The sequence below is a fragment of the Coturnix japonica genome, chromosome 11 (assembly GCF_001577835.2).
Source record: "Coturnix japonica isolate 7356 chromosome 11, Coturnix japonica 2.1, whole genome shotgun sequence".
Lineage (NCBI taxonomy): Eukaryota > Metazoa > Chordata > Aves > Galliformes > Phasianidae > Coturnix > Coturnix japonica.
Window position 1 is genome coordinate 13,524,322 of NC_029526.1, and position 21,466 is coordinate 13,545,787.

At 38.8% G+C, this 21,466-nt stretch overlaps 1 protein-coding gene across 1 annotated transcript in view; it reads left to right on the forward strand.

Moving 5' to 3' along the window:
• The window catches only part of CDYL2 (chromodomain Y like 2), a 52,356-nt gene that overhangs the window by 3,622 nt on the left and 27,268 nt on the right, over nucleotides 1–21,466 (forward strand). The window lies entirely within an intron of this gene.

Sequence of the window (21,466 nt, forward strand, 5' to 3'; positions counted from 1 at the left end):
AAAGCATATGAGACAGCTTTAAAAGAAAAAAAGGATCAATACAAACAGCGCACCAAACTTTCTTTCCTAACACAGCACCTCACTTAGTGCAATAAAATTCTATTTTATTGATGAATATAAGCAGTTAATTGGCATCACAGAGATGCTAATGAAGCTGACTTAGATACTTCTTCTTGTTTAAAATTTTGGGGGTTTATAGGTAATATAAAGTTAAACATTCAGAGACAACGATGTTGAAATCTGAAGTCTTACCTGAACATTGTGTCAGGTTATATTACAACACAGTGAGTTGAGTGATCTAAGGATTATAGCTCAGTCTCTGAACAGGACTGCCATATGCATATACCTCTAGATCACAGTAATAAAATCACCTTTTAAACTGAGCAGTTTTGGCATTGAATTGCTGCTCAGCATCTTAATGAAATGATACAATGCCCATTGATAGGAGGCTTGTCCACCTTAGTGACAGGTATCAATTAAATCAGTCTGTTTATGCAGCTGTGTAAGAATGAGCTCTCGTTTATTTTAGGTTATGTGAACCACTAAGAAGATAATATTTGTAGATGAGTTGCAACATCTCGCCATTTCAACTGCACTCAAGTACCTGCACAGTCAGAACTTGAAGATAATAATGGCACCGTTTGGCCCGCTAAAACCTTACTGCGTGTGGAGACATGCAATTCAGAGAGAGCACCACTGAGCTTTTGGATGGGATGTTTGGTTTGCAGATGTAGAGTTTTGAATTATTATCATTATCAAAATCAGTTCTTAGAAGACAGCTGTACCTAAAATAAGATAACCTGTAAGCTCTGTTATTAGCTGTCCGTAGAAACCTTAATGCCTGATGAAGGCTTTCAGGACTGTCCAAATTTGGTGCAAATTGCATTGCAGATAATATTCTTTAACCTCAAACTGGGCAATCATCTGGATTATGGATTAAACTGAGAAATAACCCCAATGAAGGAGAGTTAGTCTGGGGTGTCTCCTGCATGGTTGGTCATCATTCTCTAAATTAAAGGTACCAAGTGAATTTCAATAGCATAACTGGATAACTCCAGCAATACTTGTTATCTTAGGAAGAAATTCCAGTGTCAGCTACATATGTAACATTACAATGCACGTAATGACAGTCTTGTTTACCTGTAACATTACTGTTGCTACTACTCCAACTTCCTCATTACATTGTAGACTGCTTGGCATATTTTCGAATACTAAAAACCAATTAATTGCTTATGCATGTTCTAGTTTTGTTACAAAGTGCTTTATCTGGCTGGAGTATCACCTAACTCAGGGTGCACGTCACAAGCCTACAGCTGCTTGGAAAGACTGCTGAAAATACTTATCATGCTCAAAGGCCTGAACATGGGAAGTGAAGACCTTCCTCCCACTAAAGCCTTTGCACTAAACATGCTTCCCCTTCATTTACCAGTTTCAGTCTTTACACCCAACAGATTAAAACAAATTTTTGTATTGCTTTCTGAATGATAAATATGATGTTTTACTTTGGTCATTGGTTCAAAATTAATATCTGGCAATAAACTCATTGTTTAGTTGTTGTTTCTGAAGGTTGCAGTATTTAGAGAGGGATTAGTTTAAATAATGGCAAAATTTAAATGTGATCTAATATTGAAATAAATTGGCTTTTTTTTGTTGTTGTTGTTTAATCAATGGAGTAATTGTGATGGCCAGCTATGCTGTAAATGGCATTTCTTTGTCCATTCATTTGACTTTTAGCAGTATTACAGTTTCTTGGCTCTGTACATTTTCATCAGTGCAATCCCTTTTTGTTGTTCCTCTTTACCCATATATTTTTCAGAAAATTTCTGTGGCACATTTTATAACATATATAACATTAATATTGGTTTAAAAAACCCTATTAAGTCATCCCTAGCATCAAAATTATTAGAACAACAGAACATATAAAATAATTTAACACCAAATTTTTTTCAATGTAGGCTCAGTTTACATCTGTGCAAATGAAAACCCTCTGGTTTTGGCTAAAGAAAACCAGCCTTTCTGGCCTGCTTAATATCAGCATCACAATCTTTGTGTATCACCAGAATTTCAGTCTGGTAATATTGCACAGCTGAAGGAAAATACACTTAAATCTGTTTCTTTCTATTGCACAGGGAATCTAGATTTCAGTACCATCTCATTACCAGGTATAATGTAAGATACTGTTAGAAATCTGCTAGGTCTCTAGAAACTTCCTCGATAATTTGATATATTGGACTTGTGTAGGAAAACAATTATTCCTTTTGGCTTATTAAAGAAATTTGATTCCTACAGTACTGTAAACAGCATCAGCATGATCAGTAGACTACAACAAAGCACTAAACCAAAGCAAGTATTGAAGCATCTGCCAGAAGTACACTTTCCTTTGAAAGATCAGTTGACCCACGTGGTGGGTGGTTAAGAGAAATCTAGCGACACCCAAAGTCACAGTCCGTTCCTTCAAAGGGGCAAAAAAGGGACAGTGAGGATGTTCTCTTCCATAAGGTGCTTTGCTAATGCAAACTTGTGGATTTTATTTGGAATCATCCTATAAAAATGTGTTGGCTGACAGTTGCTCAGAACCTGATGGACTAAGAAGGGGTACAGGGGACTGCAGACTACTCAGTCTGTGAGCTCTGCTGTATGAACCTACAAAAAGACATGGAATCAACAGATACACGTGAATGTGTCATGATTTGGAGAAGAGTTAATTCAGCTTTTTTAGACGGAAGTCAGATCTCACGGAACTCTCAGAGTCAATGAACAAATGGATAGCAATGGCTATGGCTGCAGTGAATGGATTTTTAAAAATCTCTTGACAGGATCTCAAAGGAGCAGCTGATAATGAAACAGATCTGTGGTCTAGAAGGGTTGGTCATCTCTTGGCCAGCCAAGCTTACAGACAGGAAGCAATGATAGGCTGTTATGATAAGAGTTTCCAAGCCTCAGTACTGGGACAATGTTGTACAGAAGAATTATCAGTTATTTGAAAATAACCATATTTGTTACTGGAAGTCTATAAATTAATATTAGCACTGTCAAAGGAAAGGTTGATGGTTAAGAGCTCGATGACAGCAGCTGAAATTCAGAGTTTGTAAATGCAAGCTAATGATGAAAGGAAAAGTAATCCAGGCTGCACATGCACAACAACGAGCCCTGAAGAAGCTGTGACTATTCAGGAGAGAGCTTGGAATCACTGTAGAAAGTTTATGGGTGTGCCTATGTTAGTATTTTAATTTGGATCAGGTGTGTGCTTTTGAATTGAATCTCTTCATCATCTCCATTTTCCACACCTCGGAAAACAAGAACAGGTGAAACTCAGCCAAAAAAAGATGTTTCAGCTCTTAATAGGAATTTGGTCCATGAGACAAGAATACTGCTTAGCAGAGGTGAACCTCAAAGAGAATTTGGGATATTACTAGAAAAGCAGCTGAGAATGAAACAGAAGCTGATCACTGTCATATCACTGTGCTTTCACATTTGCAGTGTTGCATCCACTTCAAGAAAGGCAAACAGGAGGTTGCAAAGGGTGGAATGGCTTTCATTCAAAATAACCTTTTGGTGATTTTCTTGCTAGCAGAAGCAATTGTGGAAGATATGAATGCTACAGGAAAAACAAACGGAGGATGACCAGTTAATTCAGTAATGAATGCTATTCCTTGTTGTGCAAGAAAAAGCATGCAACAAATGAAGCGATCAGGCAAATGACTGAGACAAACAACTACATCTTCACAGTACTTAAATCTTCACATTCCTTGTTTTAGGATGTCATGGAAGTCAAAGCTATAAATGGTTTCAAAGAACAGTAAAACAGCATTTTGGAGGATAGATCACTTTCTACCTTTCAGTAGAAAGAAATCCTTTAACTGCTAATTATCTGGAAGGAAACGCAAGGGCAGCACTTACTCTATAAATTCTATTTTCCTAGATATCCAATACTGATTTCTATTAAAATATACTAAACCCTGAGCTAGATGGACTTATAGTCTGACCCTGTATGGTAGTTCTTAGCTTTGTACATACCACAGTCGTTAAACAAACATAGGTATTGATTAAGATGCTGCTGCAGTCTGTAGAGATCACAAACATACACGCCTTACAAGTTGTATTCTGTATCTAATTGCTAATCATTGCTAATTAGTATCCTTGCAAATTAAAGGACAAATCTTAATAGTGGGTCACTCTCCAGTGCAGAAAAGTCCATTTCTGTTTTAGAGATCTCTCTATTCAGAATTCCAACAAGATGCAACAAGTAGAAGATGCAAACAAAAGTCCAGAAGAATAGAGGAGGTGATGAAGTAACATCAAAACAAACACGTTAAAAGTGAAGCTTTGGCTCACTGCCATAGTTCTATCTAATAGTATATCCTTCTCCCTTTTACCTTATCTAAAAAAAATCATCGGAGTAAATGCATGGAATGAGGCAATTTCTTGAGGCAGTATTATTAGAAAGTTATATTAATGTAATAAAATTAATAAAAATAGCTTTCACTTATATAAAACAAGCAGTTTAGCATCAGAACTTTTTGGATGACCTTCCTAGGCTTCCTCAAAGCTCTGCAGGATTGTTAATACATGTTTATCAATCTTTAAAGATTGATATGTGAATATACATTAAAAGCCACCAACTCCTGACAGACAGATGAAGTTGCTACTGTGGTGCAATTGTTTGTTTTTCCAGCAATGCTGATTACTAACAGGAACAGCCCGATTTCTAACCAACCAGCTCAACTTGGTGTATTCTTTGAGGCACACAAAAACTAACTTCTTTTTGTCATCACTTCGCACTCACTGCAATAAGTGGTGGTGTCTTAAGCTGTTCACAGATGTCAAGCTAACTACAAAAGAGAGTGCACTCCTTAAGTATCTTATTGTTCTTCATAATAAGAAAGGAATTACAAAATAGAATGTGACATTGTGTTGTTCTTTTTAATGCTCTTCTGTACCATTGGCTTGACTATGCTAATGGGTTTCCTTTGAAATCTTACACAGTTGAAATTTGTTCTAATAATATTTTTTAAGTTGTTTTCTTTATTAGAGCAAGGGACTGTTACAGAACATAAAATCACATTAACACCTTAATACACCTGATGAATTTGTCTTTTAGAAGCCTTTTCGTAATAGGTTATCAGGTGTCTCAGCACAGGAAAGGTGCTGGGGAATTTCTACTAAATACAGTTCACATGGAAACAAGATGCACAATAACGAATTTCGAGACATTTGCAATGCAAATGTGTTGATCACAAAGTTTTTTGGTGATTACTCCAAGGAAGGAATGATCATGTCCAACATAGCAATGAATGCACAGATGTAGGAGAGACACCAAGAGAAAGCTGCCTTTGGATGAGAAGTGGTTGAAATTGCCTCTAAATAAGCAAAGGAAGCACCCACTTTCTAGATTCACTAAGAACACGATGCAACAATATGGCTTTAAAATTAAATAGGAATGTAACTTAAGGTCTGTATAAGAAAGAAAATGGAGACATTCTGGATTGCAAATTAAGTCATAGGAATTATGTTTAGGTACTAAAGTGTTTCCACATGACTCCAGGGGAAATAACCTGAAGTCCTTGAAGGAATAAATAATGGTGCTCATGACTGATAAGGGACAACACTATTTGGCTGCAGTAATTGCAGACTAGGCTGTCACAGAGTTTGGGTGCACAAACTTAATAAACTCAAGATAACAGCGACTCCAAGCTCCAAGGATGGCACCCTTTTGTGTGCATGTGTTTTTAAATATTGCAATCTTTGCATAATTATTCTTTCATCAATCTTTCACTACCCTGAAAGAACGCACTGGAGAACTTCATGGCTCAACCTGTGGACTGCCTGTTGTGGCTTATAATAATGAGCTGTTGTTCTTAGAACCTCAGAAAGCTTCAAGGAGTTGCTAGCAGAATTGATGGAAGACTTCTTCCAAGAAGTTACTTCTACCAGCTCAGTAACACGTCCCCTAGCTTGGGCATGAGTCATACAAGAGATGCTGGTTCTTTTTCCTGCCTTGTTGGACCATCACACACTTTGGCTTTCTGACATGACATGACTTACAACATTTCCAGTGAGTGCTGGCTGTAGTAAATTTCTCATTCTCGGAAGTGGTCTCTAACACTGAACTGTGTGCACGGTTACCACTTACAGACAGGCTGCAGTGGGCTGTAATTTGAATTGTTCTGCAACTGCATTGCTGTTATTTTTTTGTGTGTTTCATTTGCTCCTATCAAATACCACTGACAACCTGCTGCACTCAGAAGACAAAAGGTTCACTTTTAAAGTGAATCGGACCTTCCATTTTTACCATAAGCGATACAGTCTTTCTCCTCCACTATTAACTGCTGTTTTTGTAGCCTAGTTAGTATACAGGAAAAGAAGTTCCGTTTACAGATAAATTACAGTGTGCAAACAACCCTTTTGCTTTGGATATGCAGTCTCCATTGCTCTAGTATCTTAGCATATACACCCTTTGATTTTCTGCAGTCTGCCTCAAGATTATGCCTGCATTACAGTACACAAAACAAGGAGAAAGTTCTTGAGTGCCATTTTATCCCTAGGCTACAAGACAGAATTCCTTAGGTGATCAATATGATTCCTAGCTTAATGTAACCCTTCTGTACAATTTCTAGATGCCCATATTAATTGTACGTTTTAGTGAAGCTCAGAACAACTCTAACAGAACTTTACATCTTTTACATCTATTAATATACTTCTATTCCTCCTGTTACCACTCATAGATCACCAGTCCAAGAGCTCAAGCATCTCTGGTAATAGGGAGCTGCAGCTGATCTTGCAAAGTGCAGTTACACACCAAGTATGTAGTGTATTACTGAGAATCATAAAGGTGTGCTTTAGACACCTATTTAGATGCGTATACTTACAGGCAGCAAGGGGATATGGATATTTAGTATTTGATGCATCACTCATTGAAGATGTGGAAGGTACTTGAGGGGTGAGCCTCAGGGCTGAGGAACTGCCTGCTTAGCCTTAGATCTCCCAGAATTACTGATTGCAAGACTTGCCTTTTTGTTCCCCTCTGGTTATACAGAGTGTAATATGGCTTTGCAGTAGCAGTGCAGCCAAGACAGACGATGAACCAGGACTGTTCTACAGTCATTTTGTTGTGTGTTGTTTTTATTTCCTTTTGATGTGACTAATCTTTAGCTTCATTTCTGAGAAGGTTACAAGAACCTCTGACTCAAACAGGGACATCTCAAAATAGGGTAAACCGGTAGCTGCTGTGCTTCTGGGACAGAAACTGCAAACAGTTAGGAGAGCGTTCCCCTTTTCAGACATGGTGGCAGCTGCTTTTGATCTGTGGCTTCTCGCTGCTATTGTGCTAGGGAATCACACTATGTGAGTTTCCAGAGCCACAACAGAGAAGAAGTAAAGCTGTGGCTCATTTAGGACTGGGTGTTATTTTAATGAGCTTAATAAATCCTATATAGGACTGAGAGTTTCTTTGGAGTCCTCTGTCTTTCAAAGCAGTGCTCCTAGCCTGACCTTTGAGCCTTGTGCACTGTGGAGCTCCAAAAAACCACACCAGCTCTGCTGCACCAATTTCTGCAACATCCTCAACCCTCCTCTATGATTTTGCCTGTTTTAGCAGCTGTTTTCAGCATCAAGTGAACAGAGCTTCAATGACATTGTACTGCAAATGGCTTCCACTGCCCCAGGTCATCATGTTCACAGTCATCCAGAAGGTAGCTACTCATGTATAAACAGACTGATTGGTTCTGTGAAAGAACTACCCACAGAAGATAAGGATGGGCTTATTTTGTTAAGCAAGCTCATCACATGGCTAACGATGAAATGTTCATGAATGTTAATACTGCTCTTGTAAAACACAAATGGCAAGGACTCATTTCATGTGTGGAAGAGAATCTGGCCTTCAAAGGAAAAACTTTACTGCACTGCCATTTATCTTGCGTTTAGGAAAATGGGATGGAAAGAAATCTTTAATTCTACAGTCATGGCTATCAAATGTTCTTCACAGTCAGCCACATCATAATAATCCTCTGCACCAAGAGAAATGGATATCTGGATCTGACTTTACCTTAAAATAAGCAAGGTTCTCACCTTCAGAGGCTAAACTTCAAAGTTGTTTCTAGAAAGGATTGGTATCACCTAACTCCCAGAGTGGTGGAGACTGAAAATGCACTGGAGGAAAGACTCAGTCAGCAACTCCAAGGCCTTCTCTGCAGAAAAAACATTCACCATAGAAACCTAAAAATGACTCACAGTGATGAACTGGCATCGTTTTAAAAGGAAAGAGCTATCATACCTGTTTTCTGGCTACAGGACATCTTTACCAATGGGCTGGAATTGCAAATTACATATTCATGGAATGTCTACCTTCTAACACTCAAAATGAAAAAATAAGGAAGGAACTTTCCTAAAATTATTCCAGTATGCCTTAAAACCAAAAGGTGATAACTATGGGAGATAGACCAAGAAAATTAAAAGTCCTCAGGCAAAGTATTTTTATAAAAGTCATTTAAAAAACAGAACTTCAGCTGACCAAGTTGACCTTGTTCATTACAGTGCTGGAGAGATTTGGCTGTGCATAGCTATGAGTGTAGCACTATTTAAATAACACAGCAGAGTCTACCCATGGTGTAACACTTTGTGACTTCTACCAAGACATTATTTATAGATTTTGACATAGATGATTAGGGAACAATCTGATACGGTAGTGTTAGGGGAACACGGAATTTACAGAATAATTATGGAAATAATAATTACGGAATAACACTATGCTACTGTTTATAAAAGTATTCACATCTTTCCAGAACACTTATAGTGTAAGAGGTGATGGTGCTCCTTCAGGAAAATGAAGGCATCCTTGAACACACAGGGTTTGCTGTGTCTGTATGATAGATCTGTGCTGTTCATTTCTTGTGTGCATGTAGTCCAAGAAAGAAGTAGATCTCCCATGTGGATAAGGCAGTCATTTCCTTCCCCAGCCAAGACACGTGATTTAGGCAGTAGGTACAGCAATTTCAAGGTGATCCCTAATCCCAAAGCACTTGTTCTACTCTAACAGCTCAAAGGCCCTTCTTCCCCTGTGCACAGCCATGCTCTGTCTGCTTCCATCCCACCCTCTCCCCTCCTGTTGTGTTGCTGTTCAGTATTATAAGGACAGGGACTTCTGAACTTTAGTCAATGAAAAAAAACCCTCATTCATACCCAGCTGCCCTGGACCAGTGAGCTCATGTGCCAATAATGCAAACTACTGACTGAATTTACCCCACGGAGTTCCCTGATCTCTGAAATACGGAACTGGGTTATTTTAGTAGAAATCGATTGACGAGTCATGAATTTCGTTTGAGGTAATCAAGTAAATTTCAGTTCTGTCTGCTCTGAAGTGACAGCAGTTCTTTTACATTGCCCACCAGTCTCAACAGACTAGTTAGTAAGTTTGAGGCTGAGAAGAAAACTTTGTTACTTCTTCATTTCCTCTAAGTTTTACGGTGAATCACTTGTGCCTAATGAATGATTTCTCAGGTCAGCATAACCAGCCCCTTTCTTATTTTCAGGTACATGTATCCAAAGGATACCAGTCCTTTCCACTCTCAAGATTAATGTATTCAACTGTGGTACGAAAATATAAGTAAATAAAAGCTAGCAAATCCACAGTATTTAAACTCTTTCCTTACATTTGATTAGTGCTTTATGTGCCTGCTGTCAGTGTACTCCCAGTGTGTTCTAATTGGTTTAATTAGCATTTTTACATTTGTGGCATGTGTTTTTAAAATATCAAATGCTGAGAATTTCATTATTGAAGGCAAATTCCTGAATTTTTACAGCATGTATAACTTTCATACATGAGTTCTTTGTAGGGTTTTGCCCTGCGTGCTGTTATAACCCAATAAATTTGGATAAACAGGCAGCACTTGAACTTTTCAGAAACAGATGAGAATACTCCTGTCCTGTTTCAGAAGGAAAGGGTACAGATTTATGCAGATGTAAAGCAGTTTGTAGACAGATGTGGGCAATTATTTAGCAGTACACAGTAATCCAGTAGAGCACAGGGGGAAGCTGTTCGTTTTGTCCATATGACTGAACACATGGGTACAGATTTAAGTCAATACGTAGGATGGTAGGAATGAAAAAGGGACACAGACAGGAACACCACTTATCTTCCTTTTAATTAACTTTGCCTTTGTCTTTAGTCACAACTGCCCTACCTTTAAGAGGTACATCCTTACTCTAGCAATGAAGCAAAGAAAACAAATGCTTTGTATTGATCTGCTGAATGCAGTCATTGTAGTCCCCAACATCCTAAAAATTTCCTCCCTCAAAATGATATGAAATACGTGAATTTGAACTTCAAACACAAGTAGTGAACCCCAGCATCTGTGATGAAGGTTTAAAGCACGGCTTCTGAAGCAGCTACAGAATTTTAGACAGAGCCATCACATTAGCACCAAAATTTTTCAAAACTTAAAGAAATATGGAGGCCATCTGTGCAGTTAGCTGCAAAATACTTCGCAGGATTTAAGGCTTGGAGAATTAAATTAGCTAACGGAGATATAAAAGGAGCCAGTGGCTGGAAATTTACCCTATATAAATGAGAAATGAGATGCACTTTTTAACATTAAGTTTCTAGCATTTTATTTATAGCACTTGGGAAGATTTACCAACAGTGGAGTGCATTTTCTGTGAATCATTTCAAATTAAGGTGTGATCATCTTCTAATAGATGTGGTTTAACTAAATCAGAATTTGGGACCTGGTATGGAACTGCTGGATGTAAGACATACCCATGTAGCCCAAGACAAGCTGGATGGATATAGTTGTCCTTTCTGGCCTTCAGATCTATGAATCTGTGAGTCTGTAACTAATGTCATGACAGACAAATAATCAAGTCTGGCCCATCACACTGCAAAGAAACACGGCTCCTCTTAAATGAATGTCACTCCAGTTGCATTGGTATTTCTGCTATGTTGTGGCATATAAAACTTATTCTAGATCTGTGCTCTACTGTTTTTCAAAATGCCATCAGGACACTCCATCCCCCTCAGAGGTTTTATAGCCACAGCCCAATTGTTTATCAAAAAAGAAGACAGCATTCGCAACACAGAAAAAAATGTTGTGGTATCATACGCCATTCACTCTGGAAAGTCATCCTTATTGTAGTGGCTTTCAGTTTAACCTGTACTACACAGTAAGCTTATGCTAGAAATGCTAGCTTAAAAGCTGGAAATCTCAAGCTTAAACATGCGGAGTCTTTCACCGCTATTACTGTGACATCTGATGAACAGGATATTAGTAGCTTTTTATTTCAAAGTGGCTAAAAACCTGTAGTTTTAAGGAAGGCATGATGACAACTTCCAGGATAAGTTCACTTCTGTGACTATATGATAAAGTACGAATCACTCTCACGTGGCAGCAATTCCACTGCTTTATACTGTCACTAATTCAGCATCTAATTCTTCTCTCTGTGCGCGAAACGTGTACACTATCACAGGATGCCATTCATTGAGCAATGCCGGCAATTACCTACATAGTTCATGATTTCACATTGCTGACTATGAAGCCTGTAAGCAGATGATATTTGACAGGGGAAGGGACCTAGGTCCTAAAATATAAACTTTGGAGTATAAGAGAAGTAGAAGCCTGATAAATCTCTTTGCTTTGTAAATATCTACTGTAAAAAAAATTGAAGCCAAATGGATTCTTACATGGAAGAAAATAGGCAATTATGTGTTCATTCCTCCGGCAAAACTGAAGTAGCTTATTGATTAACTTGGACAGGGCTCTCCATTGTTAGTACATGTAGCATTTAGAAGAGTTAAAAAAAAAATAACAAAAACAAGTACATCACCAAACAGTTGAAAGTCAAGAGATTTTCAGGCATTTTGATTGTTACCTTGAATAAAAGTGATTTGATATTCTATAGCCATCGGGGGAAGTCACTGAACACTGAAGTGTTCCTAAGTGAGTAAGAAGTATTTCCAAGAAGATGTAGGAGATGTACAGGTGACTCATCTGCTTCGTTCTCCCACACTGTCACCTTCAGAAGCAGTTTAGAGGGAAACTAAAGGATATTTCATTCAGTGTTCCCCAGTTGTCCTGTAACTATGCATGTATCCTTGCGTGTGTTGCAAAATAGCTCAGGTTGCCTGATAACGCAGCATACGGCACAGCACGTTTTGTATCAGTCCCGCCCTGCACAGTGCATATTCTGAGTACTGCGCGTGACATTCAGCAGCCCAGGGCAAGGTCTTTTCCAGAATAACACCAAATTCTCACACTGCAAAACTCACATCATTAGGTTCAGAGCACACTCATTAGCACTGATCTGACAGACACTCAGCACAAGATTTTCTGATCAACATTCTGACCATTTAATTTTAAGAACAAATTCAACTTTGTGGCACACCACTTATTAAAGGGAAGCGCTCACAGCTCCAGGCTCCACCTGCTATGCTATTAAATAGCAGTAATGATCATTGGTATCCATGTGGTAGGATAGATTTGTATCAAGCTTTGTAACTAGGAAAATAACATTTCAGAGTAATAATTGTGCAAATACACACTGCTCCCTGGGGAAATGCTCTGATTATTTAAAGACAAACTATCAGTTTGTTTAAATCCTTTTTCCATGACCACCAAAATTTCTTGTTGCCTTGGAATCAAACCAAACACGTTAACCATGAGCATACCATCTTGAAATATTCCAAACAGCTACAGAAAATACTTCTTCCTTCTTATCTAGAAAGCAAGCTTAGTTACAGTTAATCAAGCTCAGTTCATGTCCCTAAACATACTCCAAAAAGATGAGGTTTGTGTTCTTTTGTTAGGCTACAACTGACAAGCATAAAAGTATTGCTTTCCCCAATGTTTTTCAGTATTCTTGTTGCAGTAGTAAGAATATGATCCTCCTCCATCATGTGTGCTACTGTTTATTTCTACATTACTTTTTCTACATACACCTCTGTACACAACTGCACAATTTACCATACTTTGCCTTGTTCTGCTCGTACCATAAACAGTGAGTGCTCATCCAAACAGTGAAAGCACACAGCTGTTACTTTAAATGGGGACAATTGCACCACAATGTATCTCAGTATTAAAAATGCCCATTTAAGCTGGTGATCAGCTGGCCTTGGTCTTCCAAGCCATCCCAATCCTGTCCACCTCAGAGCAAGTTGCTCTTGCTGTATGACCTGTAAGTCAGCAATCAAAGATCATACTGGATGACCTTTTAGGTCTTTTCCAACCTTGGTGATTCTATGATTCCTAATGATACAAGGTCAAGGAAGGGAGATAGTTCAGAGCTGCTCACAGGAAGCTCCTTTCCAGCAGCCTGGTAAATCTAAACACCCCGATAGAGTCAGATCACACACCCACTTCCACAGATTGAACAGAACTCAATTTTCCAACTGCAGCTGCTTTTCGAAGTGGAAATGAATTAATAAATTAGTGAACAATGAGTAAATATTTTGGGCAAAATTACATCTTGCAGAATCAGAGAATAATTTAGGTTGGAAGGGACTTGTGGAGCTCATCTGATTGAGCCCCTTGCACAAAGCAGCACCAACTTAATTAGGTCACTCAGGATCCTGTTCAGGCAAGTTCTGAGCATCTCCAAGGATGGATATTCCACAGTTTCTCTGGGCACCTGTTCCAGTATTGGACTACATGCAATTTGTGTTAGAGATGACTGCGAGAACACCCCAAGACTATCAAGGATTCATTAGAAGATTAATTAGATGCAAGAATCATGAGAGTTTCTAACACCTTATCAGCCATTTGTAATTTCATAAACCATTTGCAAGTGGAATCCTAGTATTAAGTGCGACCCAAAGGTATCTTGCACTAACTTGTGAATTTAAGCTTCTGTTCATAAACTATCTACAAAACAGTATGGGTTATGGAGCACCAGTGTGTGTTGGTCTCAGCACTAACTCTCAATTAATAATAAGCAGACAGCTGCAGCCTTCACAGCTTTGGTTTGAGGCTGGCATAGTGCCACACAGAGAACATACACTAGCCTAATCCTAGTGAGACAAATGTGGGGAATAAATCTAAGAAACCCCACATTTATAAAAATATAGTGCCGCATTCTACAGAGGCACAGGGAACAAAGCTCTTTCCTTTACCATTGCTGGAAATGCATCCAGGAGCAGCTGAGGTATTAAGACAGCCGCCAAGTTACGAATCTGACTAACAAATGGATGGAAAATATCCTCAGTAATGTATTCACTACTTACATATTCAATAGTGCTCCAAGCGCAGACATTTCTAAATGGTTCTTCAGCTCCATCAGAGTTCCAGTCCACCCCTGACACTCAGTGCACATCAGAGTGATCTATCAACAGAAAGAGAGGGCAGCAGTCAGCACAGAGAGGTGGCTTATCCCTCCACAGAACCCCCCACAGTGATCCCACAGGCACTCTGAGCAGGATCTGTACAACTGCCAAGAAACTCCAGCATGGTTACTGGGGATCTCAATGGAAGGGGTAATGGATTCCATTCTATCTCAACCACTGCGCCTGGAGGTACAAACAATGCTTGGCTGTACCCCACAAGGATTAATGAAGGTCTCACCAATTAATGCTTCTTTTCCTTTGCTGGAGGGGTTTTGAGGTGACATGCCACATAGAGCACACAAGGTGCAGTCAGTCTGGCCCAGTGCAGGTACAGGCACTGCACAAGTACAGATGTGCTGCTGCCCTTCACCCACACCCACACCAGCATCCTCCCCATGGACTCCATGCAATGGCTTCAAATCACACTGCTATATTAAATCAACAGGTAGGCTTTTACTCCTTTATGTCTCCCATGCAGAGCACCATCCTCACTTTCTGAAGGCAGGTTTCTAACTAGCCACACTATGAGATGTGTTTAAATGCATCAGTCTGATGAATGCTAACAGCTTTTGTAACTTACTGCCCTAACTACTGTCCCTGAGATAAGGGCACTTGTAGCAAGTTGCCTTCACAGTGGACAAAACCCAAATCTAGAAAACAAATTACATCTGCATTGAAAATCGATGCAATAATTGAGGCTACAGCCTGGTCTGCTGACCCTCATCTGAATACTGTTTCTAGGGGACTAATGGTGTGTTATTCTTCTTTTTTGACGAATACTCTTTCACAGATAATTTTTGAAACGATGTGTGCCATTCTTCTATGAAGTTATGATGGTATCCTGGATATTGTGAAATTCTGTGCTCCCATCATGCCATTATAGTTGCCCAAAGCATGTTTCGTTATTCTTCCTTTTGCTCTATCTTTCTTTTTGGCTCACTTTTGTATTCTGCCATCACATCAGCTTCATTTGTATAAGCAAGAAAATGAGAAACTCTACTGAATTCTGAAAGAAACCTTTGTGTTTCATGACTTTGCTTCTCTCATTACTGCAGCTTTTTACTCAAATGATCTCCCCTTAACCTTCTCCTATATTGTACAACATCTCCTATTTTTAGCCTTTTCCTTCTAAAGCCCATCCCCACGTGGTATTGTTCCCAAATTTGGCTGTCACTGCCTTTGCTATATGGATACTCCAAGCCAGTTGCCTCCTATTCTAGTCTGGATAGCAAAAATGGAGATGTGATTTATCTGGCATCTCCTCATCCCTGACCAGCCATTAATGCACATGGACAGCATTCTTCATTGTCCTCTCCCTCCTGGCTCAGCCACCAATACCGTCCTTGCTCATATCCAGGCCTGTAGGTTGGAAATTCTTTTGGGGTTGCTGCTCTGTCAAATATGCATTGATTGTTTCAAAAATATGTGCTTATCCCTTTATTACAGTAGCTAGAGAACATATCCCATCACTTTACACAGCTTACCCCAAAAGAACTTGCTATTCCACATCCCTTACTTGGGAGTAACTACCTGCTCTTCACTGTCCATTCAACATGTTTTCCAACAAACAGCTTTCATTTTTTAGATATTACTGCAGCACAGGGCAAGTTCCTTGGAAATACCTGCTAAGCTGTTTTTTTGTTCTCTCTCAAGATCACTGCAGAATTTAGTTCTGCACTGCAGCTTGCAATCCCTTCAGTAAGAAGCAGGTGTTGTACAGCAGCTACCTGGACTGCCCAGTATCACCTCATAAGCCCCCCATCCCCCCATACTCTGTGCCCCCTCCATGTCTCTCATTTTCTCCATGGCATCAGAGCTCCTGCCAACATGGAAATCATGTCCTCAGCACCTATGGAAATCTCTACAAAGCCAACAGCTCCTCCAAAACTGAGCTCCATTTCTTTGGGCTCATGTCTACCACTCTTCTGTAAAAGGGATAAGAAAATATTTTTCTACCTACCACACAAGAACATGTGGTTTATTTTATGACAGCCCTACCAGCAGTATTTATAAAGCAATGAGTCACTGAGTGATAGTACAGCAGAGCAGTTCAAATATTTATTTATACGGTACTATAGCCGAAGCTTTGTATTATTTTTTTTGTGTGGAATCTTCACTTCTGGCTAAGCTTTGGGATGCATGTAAACATGTTGAACTGAAGACCTGGCCTTGAGATGAATTTGAATGAAGGCCATATGGTCCAGAAAAAGACTGAGCAAATGGTACAACAGAACACGAAAATAAGCTGGGACTGAACAAGGTAACAGGAGACCAAACTGCAAATGAACATAACAGAAAAGAGAGCATTAACTTGTTCTAATCGTTTCAGGTGCAACTTTTATAGAAATTGATAATCACAGAATTTCTTGTTTTTAACTATTGCTTACACATTTCCATGACTGTTTAAAAACTTGTGTATTTTAATGCATTCCAGCCAGTTTTACTGAGAGAACAGTTCTGTGTTCACATAACACTGCTTAGAGCCCGTTCAAGTCCTGTACCTATAAACTGCTTTTAGACAAAACCAAAATATCTCATGGTTTAAGTTGAAGGGACTCCTACTTTGATCTTATTGCATCCAAGTAAGCCGGGAATAATCCTGCTGACATCTTTTAAAGGAAGCAGAGGCAGAATCAGGTCCCATAGGCTGTGCTTGTGCTGAACTCCTCTTTTAGATGGACACAGCCTTCCTGCACACAAACTCAGATGTTAGAAACTTATTGAATCCCATTGAGATCAGCAGAGAAACAAGCTGATGACATAACTATAGCTGAGAGCCAGACATGTGCCCAAAACAGACAGCTCTTTGTAGAGCCTAGCGAAATATTTTGTCTTCTGCACTTAGATTTCTCATCTGTCTTTTAGTCATGTTCTTCTTAAAAGAATGGTCCTGCTTAAAGTAAAATTCATCCACATCTCAATCAGAATGCACTAACTGGATTTTAAAATCTCAACAGCAGTAGATAGGAACAACATTACTTTCTCCTTTGTTGGTCTACACACCAAGAAAATACCCGATATTTCTGCATTTAAAGTGTGCACTGTAACATACAAAACAAATTTAGCGCTATAGAAGTTACCAGCTGCATTTTACTACGGAAATAAAAGCATTCTTTATCAAAATGAAGTGTTGTAAATGGGACTCTAACAGGTTCATTCTGAAAGCAACTGCGCTATCACGTTTGTAGAGGGTGTTTGATCATGGCTGACTTTAATTTTTAACTCAGAGGACATTTGTTATGTCATGCTTCTTGCTTTCCCTTCTGTTAGAAACATGAACCCTCAAAACCAACCAGGATCTGATTTATCGTGGAAAACAATGCAGTGATTTGATAAATGCAGTGTGTCATTATGCTTTAAAATAAACAGAATTCTTTGAATTTCCACATATGTTGCATGTGTTGATCAACATTTGTAAGTTAAAGGGATTTAAACCATTTACAGAGCAGACCTAACAGGCATTTTGCATAAACAATTGCTTTGATGGTATAGATGCAGAGCTGGACTGCAAAGGAAAAAGTATTGCTCTTCTGATGCCTAAAAAGCATTATCAAGATGACCACTGCCAACTGCTCAAGTGTATCTCTATTTTTTGGGACACCTTTGTACCTTAGAGAACTGATCTGCTTTTCAAATGGAATCTTTCAGTTTTACAGAATGATTAAATTCAAAAGTACCAGCTGTTTGTTGCACAACCTACCAACAACAAGCCCAGGGCAGAAATATGTTCTGCATTGTTAACATATCCAGTATGAAAAGGTTTATACGATGTAACTGTCTATGACATGGACTACACGTGTTGACCAGGAATCCCTCCCAGGTCCCCACAACATTCTGTAATTTTCTAGTCCTTTCCAAAGGGACAGAATTGGTCCATACAAAAGTCCCCTTCCACAATGAGAAGAATCCTATGTCTATTACCATTCCTATCTGCTCAAAAAAGCCTGGCACTCCTACTACAGGCACTGTTTGCACACGTAAATCTAAATGTGCTAATGAAGACAGTGATTGAGATGATATCCTTAAAGTTACAGTGGGAGAGGAGGATGGCTTTTAGAGACTGGGTATGAAGTAAATTCTGGACAGGAGAAGGCTGAAAGGAATGAAATGAGAAGACAAGGCCATGTACTTGGTCTGTCTCAAGACTGGATGTTTGTTGCAGGACATGTGGTTTGCAACCATGTTTAACCTGGGGCTCATGGGTGTTTGTGAAGGAAAATACAGAACTTTTAGAGTGTTACCAGCAAGTTTGGTGCCTCTTCTGATTCTGAGAAGATTGCAGAAAACTAGAAATCCATAAAAAGAGAAAATAGGAAGAGAATAAAAAGCAGTCTCTTTGTGACATAAGCACAGCAGGGTGTTCACTGAACTTCCTGGGAGATATTTTACCTGTGAATAGGAACATCTTCCCATTTATATTATGACTCCGTAGCCCTTTTGCTTTCATTTCTTCCAGGTAACTATACAACTTTCCTCTTGGGGAGCATCTGTAGCTGGTACATTGATTAGATCTACTCTGTTTTAAAGTGGTGGATCAGATCCGAAGAGAGACCCAACATTAATTCCACTTCTATTTTTCTAACAGACCCTTTCAGAAGATACGTTTCCATATTTTTCATACATCTGGAACAAATGCTCTGATTAGCAGGTTTTGAAAAAATAAATAAAACTACAAGAGAAACAGGTCACATATACAAACAAGCAAGAGATTTAGAAGTAACAAATGCGTTATTTGTTAAAGAGAAGATAAGAAAAAGGAGGTAGTTGGGGCAGTAATGAATTTTTAGCAAACAAACATGTTGAATCAGATGGCATTTATCTCTCTCAGAAGTCTTGCTGCCTTTCTTGGCGCCTTCTTCAAATACCCATCTATATCCCTTCCAACAGCCTGAGGCACAACATGGGACAAAGACCTCCAAAGAAAAAAAACAACATATAAAACAGTATGAGTGCTGTAATTTGGAGTAATGAAAAGCAGTTCTTCTAGTGTGTCTTGAAACCAGTCTGCTACTCTGTGCTGTACACTAAAAGAGACCATCTGAGCATCACAGATTACAGTTTAAATTGTTTATATAGATATGCATGGACGAAGAAGGGATGACTTGTAATTGTTTTGGAAATGACAAAGAAGACATGTGGTCTTACAGACCTTTCTGAAGTTGCTGAAAAAACAACTTCTCCTGGAAGGTATTTTCTGAGAGCATAAAGATTTTTTATGGATGCTCTGTAGAGCCCCTGTGATCTGTGAGATGAGTGCACTGTGCTCTGATTTTACACGTGTATCTACAGAAATACTTCAGGAGGAATTACCCTTTTTAACTTGGCCTACATTTTTCTTTAAGTTGACAATGACACTGCGTGGTTCAGCGGGTGAGTTTGACCCTGAGTCTTTTGTGGAGGAGGAAACTGTATATTATACTCAGCGTGTATAAGCTCTTGATCACTAGATTATATCATAAAGTTCTTGAAGCTCCTCATATTTGCACTGTAATCAACTGAGATATTTTAAATTTCACATTAAGTTTAGAAAACAAATTATTTAAACAAAAGGAGTTCATTTATGACTTTATCTTCATTTCTGCCATTGTGCACACTGCTAAGTTTACTTAGAAGCTAAAGAGCATGATGCAAATGCACATGCACAAACTCTATGCTCCTCTTCTGTTTCTTCTCTTAAAACACACTTATATAGTAACATATCAGCACCCCAAGTCTCCAGAATTAATAGAGACAGAGATTCCAGGCAAGTAATGGTATATGTCAGTTCTAGCACTCTCTTAACTGTGATGCCCCTCTGTTACACTTTGTCTGCACTCATTTCAGTTTTATTAGATGTAACTACTTGGTTTTCCAACCCAAATATATCAAACTTAGAGATCTGGCAAAGTGTAACTACCAAGGTCACTTTCAGGAAGATTTTATTGAGTTCTCAGCAGAGATAGAACAGGGGAAAATGGAAAATCAGACAGTGAAGCCATAGGTGTTTTCTGCATGTTCCCAAGACTGTGCATTGTTTGTTCTAGAAAGGGAATGAAATTATTTCTATTAATCACTAGCTGTCATAGCTTCTCATTAAGAAAACTCATATGAACTTGTGTAACCTGTAGTCAATGCAGAAAGGTTATTACTTTATATATTACCTGTTAAAACAAATATACATTATTTAATAGATATTTTTAAGTTATGTTTATTATTACTGTGGGCCATAAATATAAGGAAAATGGGACATGCTGTACCAGGTGTGGATAACAAACTGATATTTATGCTTGCATTGAAGCACTATGCTGTATGCAGAGAAAGAACACAGTGGCACTCTGACAGTGATAAAAACTGATGGAGAACTTAAAGCCCTGGGAAAGAGAAGAGACCATATTGAGAGGTCAAGGATGTTTGATGTCACCCTCAAACACATCTAGGAACAAGCAATAAGACAGTAGTGAGAAAGAGGCAAATGTCTGCTCGGACTCTGTGTACACCATCAGTCAAACCAGTGGTTATGGTGGCTGGACCAAAAAAACTCAATGACAGTAATTTTGGATCAGTCTGCATTTTTCTGTTTTCATTTTCTCCCCAGCAAAACAACTGATCAGAATAGCTTTGCTGGGGAGAACCGAACTCCTTTCAGAGTTGGGGTTGATCAGAAAACAAAACATTTGGGGTATATTTTACTTAGTGCCTCTTTAGCCTTTTCATTTTAGTTTTGTTCAATTAAATTTGAAGTGAAACCCTCGTAGCTTTGTTCTGAAAATGCTGTCATGAAATGCTTCGTCTTCCCCAAATATATTTGCTTACTGGATAATTTTTCTGAAACCATTTATTAAATTTGACCCAATTTCATAAATACTTCTCCTCTCACGATGTGTTGTTTTGAACTGGTTAATCACATTCTCCATTTCCAGAAACAAAGACTACTAATGTTTTTCCTTCTTTCATCCTCTTAATTGAAATTCATAATGTCTCATCACCAAAACAGTTCAGTGCTTTCCAAAGTAAAAAACACTTTCCAAGGAACCTCCTTCCTTCACTTTCCCTCCTTGTATTAGCACAACAATGTGCACATGAGTGAAGAGTACAGATAAACTTAACCAAATGTCCATGAGGGAAAAGAGGTGAGCTTGAAGAGCTGTTTTGATGTGCATTTCTGAAAATGGAACGTTA